Source organism: Nicotiana tabacum, chromosome 1, assembly GCF_000715075.1.
Source record: "Nicotiana tabacum cultivar K326 chromosome 1, ASM71507v2, whole genome shotgun sequence".
NCBI lineage: Eukaryota > Viridiplantae > Streptophyta > Magnoliopsida > Solanales > Solanaceae > Nicotiana > Nicotiana tabacum.
In genome coordinates, this window is record NC_134080.1 from 201365320 (window position 1) to 201373812 (window position 8493).

Sequence of the window (8493 nt, forward strand, 5' to 3'; positions counted from 1 at the left end):
GTAACAGCACCCAACGAATCAAGCGCGGTTTGGACTCCTTATTCTCAATCAAGTACTTGAGAGCTGCATGATCAGTATATACAATTACCTTAGAGCCAATCAGGTATGATTTGAACTTGTCGAATGCAAACACCACAGCCAACATCTCCTTTTCAGTCACAATGTAGTTCAGCTGGGCTCCACTCAATGTTCTACTGGCATAGTAGATTGGGTGAATTAGCTTGTCTTTTCGCTATCCCAACACTGCCCCCACTGCATAGTCACTGGCATCACACATGAGTTCGAATGGTTGCTCCCAGTCGGGGGCACCAATGATGGGTGTTGTGACTAGCCTCTTTTTCAACTCCTCGAATGCTACCCTGCAATCATCAGAAAACAAGAAAGGGTGATCTTTTTCTAACAACTTACAGAGAGGATTGGCAATTTTTGAGAAGCCTCTTATGAATCTCTGGTAGAAACTGACATGCTCGAGGAAGCTCCTAATTGCCTTGACTGAAGTGAGGGGTGGAAGCTTTTCTATCACGTCAACTTTAGCGCGATCCACCTCGATTCCCTTACTTGATACCCGGTGTCCCAAGACTATGCCATCTTGTACCATGAAATGACACTTCTCCCAATTAAGTACCAGGTTAGTCTCAATACATCGTTTCAACACTCGGGTCAGATTTATAAGGCACTCGTCGAATGAGTTTCCCACCACTAAGAAATCATCCATGAACACCTCCATTATGTCTTCGACCATGTCAGTGAATATGGCCATCATGCACCTTTGGAATGTGGCGGGTGCATTGCATAGGCCAAAGGGCATCCTTCGAAAAGCATAAATGCCATATGGTCAAGTGAAAGAGGTCTTCTCTCTGTCCTCTGTTGCAATAGAGATTTGATTATACCCTGAGTACCCATCCAGAAAATAGAAGTGGGACCACCCTGCCAGTCTGTCAAGCATCTGATCAATGAAGGGAAGTGGGAAGTGGTCTTTTCGGGTGGCCAGATTCAATTTCCTGTATTCCATGCAAATTCTCCAACCTGTGATGGTTCTTGTAGAGATCAGCTCATTGTTTTCATTTTTGACCACCGTCATACCACCCTGCTAACCCAGTTGTTGTCAGAGATGGGGAATATGATTCCTTCATCCAACCACTTAATCACCTCTTTCTTCACCACTTCCTTCATGTCGGGGTTCAGCCTTCTTTGGTGCTCCCTAGAAGGCTTGTGCCTCTCTTCCAACAGAATTTTGTGCATACAATATGCCGGGCTGATCCCCTTAATGTTTTCCATGGTCCACCCAATGGTTGTCTTGCACTCCTTGAGTACCTACAAAAGTTGTTGTGCCTGCACATCTAACAAACTAGATGAGATAATAACAGGTAATGTAGAGTTAGGTCCTAGGAACTCATACCTGAGATGGGCGGGCAGTGGCTTCAACTCCAGCTTTGGTGGTTCTTCTATGGATGACTTGGCTGGAGGAGTTTCTCTGTTTTCTAAGTACAGAGGCTTGAATTCGAGTGTTCTATCCCAAAACCCTCTGCCCTCTAAAGCCAACACCTATTCTGTCAATTCTTCCCCATTCACCTCATCTAAATTCACCAGACATACAGCAAGAGGGTCCTCAATAGTCAACGTCTCATCATCTGCTTATACGATTACATCCACGACATCAATAAGAGAACAACTGGCGAATTCACTTTGTCGTCTCATAGATTTATGCACATTGAATGTTATCTCCTCATCATTCAACCTAATTTTGAGCTCCCTAGTTTCACAATCAATGAGAGGTCTCCTTATGGCCAGGAACGACCTTCCCAAAATTATAGGAATTTCTTCACCCACCTTGCAATCTAGAATCACAAAATCTGCAGGGAACACAAATTTCCCTACCTGAATCAACATATCATCCAAGATACCAGAGGGTCTTTTAACGGTTCTGTCAGCCAGCTGCAATAACATAGAAGTGGGTCTAGTTCTTCAATCCCCAACCTCTTATAGATTGCCAGGGGCATAAGATTTATGCTAGCCCCCAAATCACAAAGTGTCTTGGCAAAAGCAAAGTTACCAATGGTGCAGGGAATTGTGAAACTCCCTGGGTCAGACAACTTCTTAGCAACTGGTCTATTCACCACAACACTGCAGGTCTGAGTAAGAGTCACTGTGGCCAAGTCTTGGAAATCGAATTTTTGGGACATCAAGTCTTTCATCATTTTTGCATAACCAGGCATCTCCTTCAATGCATCAATCAATGGAATATTTACTTGTATTTGTTTCAGCATCTCCAAGAATTTCGTGTATTGTTCCTCTTTCTAGTATTTGGCTAGCCTCTGTAGGAATGGTGTTGGAGGTCTCTTCTTCCCAATGATTTGGGTATTCTCTTTGTCAGACAACACCTCAACTATCGGTTCCTGGGTTGTCTCATCTTCTTTCTCAGCCTCAATCTGTGTGTTAAGTTCTTCCTGAGAAGACTGTATTGTTACCTCTGTCAGTTTTGTTGAATCATCTAGATTAATGGGCACTGGTACAAGTGTCTCAGCCTGTCTGCTTTCTCGATACCTCTCTTGTTCCAAGTCTAAGTCTCTGTTATTACGTAGACTCACTATCATCAGCTGCTTCGGGCCTTGATCTTTTGGATTTATCTGAGTGTCTGCAGGTAATGTCCCATGAGGACGATTATTCAAAGACATCGAAATCTGGCCCATCTGCACTTCAATATTCTTAATAGTTGACTCATGTGCATCTACTCTTTCACTGATTTTTGCATTTGACCCTATAACCTGCTGCATAATTGCCTCGAGTCTAGCAACCCCATCTTCCTATCTTCCACCATGTTGCTACTGAGGAGGATGATAACTTTGCTGCTGATTTTGATTGTTGTGTGGCCTTTGGTAAGGCGCCATATTATTGTGAGGTCACATACCTCCCATATTTCCATGGTTGAGTTGTGGTTGCACTGGCCTATATGGCTAATTTTGTTGGCCCCAATTCTAACCACTCTGTCTCTAGCCTCCATAATTAGACACATAATTCATGTCCTTAGGGTAGTGATGATGGTCAATTTCTGCATTCTATAGGTTACCAATTGGCTGACTAATGCAAGATGTGCTTAAGCCCTCATTGGTAGTATCAACAATGTGTACATGCTGCTTCTGCCCTGATTCTTCCACCTTTTTGGTGAGTATACTCATCTGTGACATTAATGTGGCCATATTTTTAGCAAGAGTGTTGGATGGATCTAAGGGCATTGAGTGAACTACTGGAGTGATAGGTGCATTCCTAGTTGTCCACCCCGAATTCTGTGCCATCTTGTCTAGAAGGCTTTGGCTTTCTCTCCATGTTTTGATCAAGAATGCTCCACCAGCTGAAGCATCAACATTAGCCTTCACGTAAAACCCATGTAAAACTACTTCCCCAACATCTGATCTGGAATACCGTGGTGCGGACATATAACCAACATCCCTTTGAATCGTTCCCATGTTTCTTGCAGTGTCTCCATTGATTTATGTTTGAAGCTCAAAATTTCATCAGTTTGCTGAGCAGTCTTGTTGGGTGGATGAAACTATTCACAAATTGCTTAACTAACTCCTCCCAAGTCGTGATGGAATTAATGGGGAGCGAGTTTAGCTAAGTCTGGGCAGCTCCTGTCACTGCGAATGGAAACAACAACAACTTTATTACTTCCTGAGTTATGTTGGGCTGCATTTGAGTTTTGCAGATTGACAGGAAATTCTTCAAGTGCTGTTGCGGATCCTCAATGTATGACCCCGAAAATAGTCCTTTGTTTTGCAATAAGTGTAGCATGTTGTTCGTGATTTGAAACGACTCGGCCTGAATCTGCGGGACTAATATTGTTGTGGCCAAGTTCTCAGCTGTGGGTTGTGCCCATTCATATAGAGCAGCCTCTGGCACAAGAGGTGCCACTAGCGCTAACGGCACAGCTGGGTCTACCACGTTATCCCCCATGTCTGGTTCGAGTTGTTCAGTTGATTGTTGTTGTTTGTTTTTCCGGTTGGCCCAATTCAAGGCCTTGAAAACTTTCTCAAAATACTTCACCAGTTCTTGATGAGTTTCTAGGCATGCACCTGTACAACCAAGTCAACAAACGTTAAAATTTCAATGTATAGATTGAAAATAAAGAAAACTGACTACACTAAGAATTTTTGTATTTCTTTAAACTGTAATTGATAACACCGTTAATTCCCTGGCAACGGCGCCAAAATTTGATCACGCCCAACTCTACCTTATAAAAAAGACAAGCGGTCGTTACAAATATAATCCGAGTATTTAGTCCAGAGTCGAATTCACATGGAATTAACCTACCAATTACTCTCGTTAGACTTACTAAATTCTCCGTAATCAACTTTTCAGATATTTGAATAACAATTGGAGATGTTTTTGCTAACTATAACTGAATGAAAGCTAGTAAACTAAAAGCTAACTATGACTAGGTTGTATGCAAATAAGAGAAGGATCTAAGGTTGTGATTTCCCCTATTGATGGAATCCCTTCCTGTTATGTTTCACATAGAATTGCATAATCGTCTCTATCGATCATGGGCACTCTTACTATCATAAATATCTCCCGAGTAATTACGACAATTTACTAGACGCACTCTCCCGAGTTACGCTAGCTGACCTTTATTACAGCTCACTTTAAATCGCACCCAAGACTTCGTTATCCCTAATCCCGCCTTTAACCCTCGGTTTTTTATCCTTCATATACTTTGGGAGTGGTGTTGTTCAATAATTACCTAAATATACACTCTCTCCCAAGTAATACATACTAAATAGGCATAGCTAATCGAAATCCTATCAATTAACTACAACAAGAACGTAGTTGAACAAATAGATATTAAACCAGACAAACTATATTAACATAATACGAAGTTCATCCTTCAACAGGTTCTATCAAAACCCTTGACTAAATATTTAGCTACTCATAATCATGTTCATAATTTCCCAAATAATGTGCATAATTAAATTACAAAGCAAAGATGAAGGAATGAAGAATTCGATGCCAATCTCCTCCGAAAATTGCTCCAATGTTTTCTCCCTTTCGCAATAACCTCCCTAGGTCTAAGATATGTCAAAAGTCTTCAAAATAGCATTTTTTTAATGTATTTATACCAAGTAGGGTCGGGCCCAGACGAAACACCTTTTCCTGCGCGAAATAGGACTTGGCTCTGTAAAAAATGCACCCTGCGCCGTGCCATGCGGCGCGTTAGTGGACTTTGTTTGCAGCCTCTTCTTTTCTTGTCAGGAAGCATTTTACACTGCTGCGTCGCGCCTTGCGGCGCCCCATGCGGCACGGCAGTGTAATTTTCTTAGAGTGAACTTATTTCGTTCTCTTTTAACATCCAGACTTGGTACACGACCTCCGAACACGATCCCGACTTAGTGTATTGGGCTTTTACTCAGACTTCAAAGCTCCGAATTGATCAATTTAGCTCCAAATTAACTTTTGAGCTCAGGATCACTTCCTGCAAGGCATAAAACACATACTAAGTGGAATTCACTATCATTTGAGCTCAAACACACGTAAAAATGCGGTCATTGGAACGTAATACTACGGCTAAAATACGAGTTTCTAGCGTAACATCAAGAACTTTACAGGACAAGTGTTAGTGTGTCACTTGTGTTTACCTTCGAGAGGTTGTTCTCTCAATATTTTGTACTTTTTTTTTAATATAGTGGATGCTCATCTCCGCCGTGAACATAGGTCAATTGACCGAACCGCATTAAATATTTGTGTCTCTTTTGGTAGATTTCTTATTTGTTGTCTGATTTATCATCGTTCATTTGTTGCTTAACTAGCTTCCGCATGACACCTGATTTTTCGGTCCTAACACCTTTAGCCCCTTATACTTTTTTAAAGTAAAACTAATACACCGTTAATGTTGATATGGCGAGGATAGTGTTTTCACTTAAAGTATGGTAACATGGGGAGTTAAAGAAATGAGCAAATTTTTGACAAGTATTGTTTTTTTAAGAATTCTTATATTTTTTTCATACACAAGACTTTCTTTCTCTAGTTTCTTGACGAAATTTTCTATTTTTCTTTATCCTTCTTCAAGTACCTTGCACCATTTACAAAAAAACTCAAGAAAGTAAAGTCCAATTTTTGATTAAGAATATACAAAATTTCAAATACGCAGATGCAGATAATTTGATTATAACTTCAAATACCCAGTGCAAAATATTCAAAAACCCATATGCAAATGTTCGTATTATTCATGAAACTTTTGCAGCTCTTCATATTTTGGGAGTTGACGGGTAATTAGATGATTGCCTAAATGTTCAATCCAGTAGCATTAAGAACAGCATTACAAATCTAATAAAAGTTGATACTTTTAATTTTTGAATCAATAGCAACCAATATCGGTATAAAAAAAAGGAATTTTTACATTCATATGCCATATAGGAAACTATATTACCCTCAATGTTTAAGGTTTGATATAATTACATTTAGTATATCTAATTATCAATTCTATATCATAAAGTATTTTAACTGTACATTAATTGTACCTTATATCACTCCTAAATTAATGGTACCGTATATTCCTCCAAATCCCCCCCCCCCAACCACGTTTCTCTCTCCCAAACCCACACCCTCACCCACGTATCACCCCACACCCACTTTTCAAACCATTATTCCCTCAGCTAAAACCAGAAAAACAATTGTAACCCTCTACCATTAACGTCCAAAATCAAGGTTTTTCTTCTACAACCAGTCAAAATTGAAGTCAAATCTTCAAAGTTCATACACACATTTACCTTCAGCTTCAAATTTTCTCAATGAAGAAGAACAAAGCTTCAAAGCACAGCCCTAAAAAAGCTCTAGAAACTGATATACCTTCTTTCAATTTGGGTGTATTATCACCTCATTCACCCAAAAAGCAAGGAAAATCTGCACATGTAATTGTAGATATGAAGCATGATGTTTCTCTGCGTCAAATCAGTGCTGAAGCTAGAACTAAACAAAAACATGATTTCGATGCTGGAGAATCTTCGAGGCCAATCAAACAAGTGGATAGGAAACGAAAAGAGATAGTGTTCGATGATGATTTTGTAGAAAATGTGCCTATCAGTAAACCTGGAAAGAAAGCTAAGGTGGCTCCCACTTCAAAAACTCCCAAAAAGAAGAAAAATTCAAAAAAAGCCCCTAGTGTTAAATCTCCTAAAAATATTCGAAAACACTCACTGGTGATGGTAAGAATTTAGTAATTTCTTCACTACATATTTCGCCTGTTTTAGTTGTTAAAAATCTACATAATCTGTGTTTTTTTTGCTTTGTAGATTTTTGTAGAAATGTTGTATATAAATTGCAAATGTATCTATGTTTTTTAAGCACTGAATTAATGTGAGATTACGTGTCTTAATTTTGAAAATTAATTGTAGATTTGTTGATCTGTTTAACATTTTTGTTATATTGTATATTATTGAAGTTATTTTGTAGATAAAATACAAATGTATCTAATTTTTTAAATTACTGTATTAATGTTATATTACATTTTTTGAATTTTGCAGAATGAACATTTTTTTTGCATCCCATAATGTTGATTATGGGGTGCTTAGATTCCAGACATTATGTAACCCTAGCATTCCGAGCCAAATTAAAGCACTTTTGTCTCCAAATGGTTTGAAGCTGTTCAAGAAGACATGCTTTGGTTATTTACTGTCATTTCCCAATTTATGCATGCAAAATCAAGCTATTCATCTTCTTATGAAGTATGAATTGAAATCATCTGATGCTTCCTATTTTTCAGCTGAGTTAAAAGGTGAGAGGTTAAATTTTGGATTGAGAGAGTTTGCAGTAATAACTGGTCTTAGATGTCATACTGAGGTGACAGACTTTGGTTACACTCCTAATTATGTCAGTAAGATAATGAGCAGTTACTTTCCAAACAAGGTAAAAGTGGAGAAGACATACCTAAAACAGATAGTAACCAACAAAAGCTGGGTAAATGATGAGGATGCAGTAAAGTAATGTATTCTATATCTCGTAGAATTTTTCATTTGTCCTTCAGAGAGAGACCATATTGGGTTGATAGATCATTTTAGGTTTTATTTGGGGGAATCCGGTCAGTACGAGTCATTTCTATGGGGTATTCAGTCTTATAGACAGTTGATTGAATTAGTTAGGCACAGGCTAAATCCTTTCGTTAATTCTTATCTCATTCGAGGATTCCCACTAGCCATGCAATATAGTTGTATGAGTGTTGCTCCTCCGTCAACATTGATATAGCTACAAGGATTTCTAATTCAATCTCTCGCATACTCAACTGGTCAGCTACAAAGGGTCAGATTTGGTTAGCTGCAATTGAAGACAAAATGATCAAGCCTGAATGGATGAAGGTAAATGGTCTTTATTTATGATAATACAATTTATCTACAAAATATCTACAATTTGTATACATATTCTGCCTTAAACAAGCTAATTTATTTTTTTCATCATTTAGTTCACCAATATAAATGAATCACCTGAAGAGCTTTCAGTGATGTCTTT

At 38.8% G+C, this 8493-nt stretch overlaps 1 non-coding gene across 1 annotated transcript; it reads left to right on the top strand.

The window, feature by feature from the left end:
• The first annotated feature begins 3416 nt into the window (after nt 1–3416).
• Nucleotides 3417–3519, top strand: LOC142165254 (small nucleolar RNA R71). Its single transcript, XR_012696131.1, has one exon. It is a non-coding gene; the product is annotated as a small nucleolar RNA R71 (small nucleolar RNA).
• The last annotated feature ends 4974 nt before the right edge of the window (nt 3520–8493 follow it).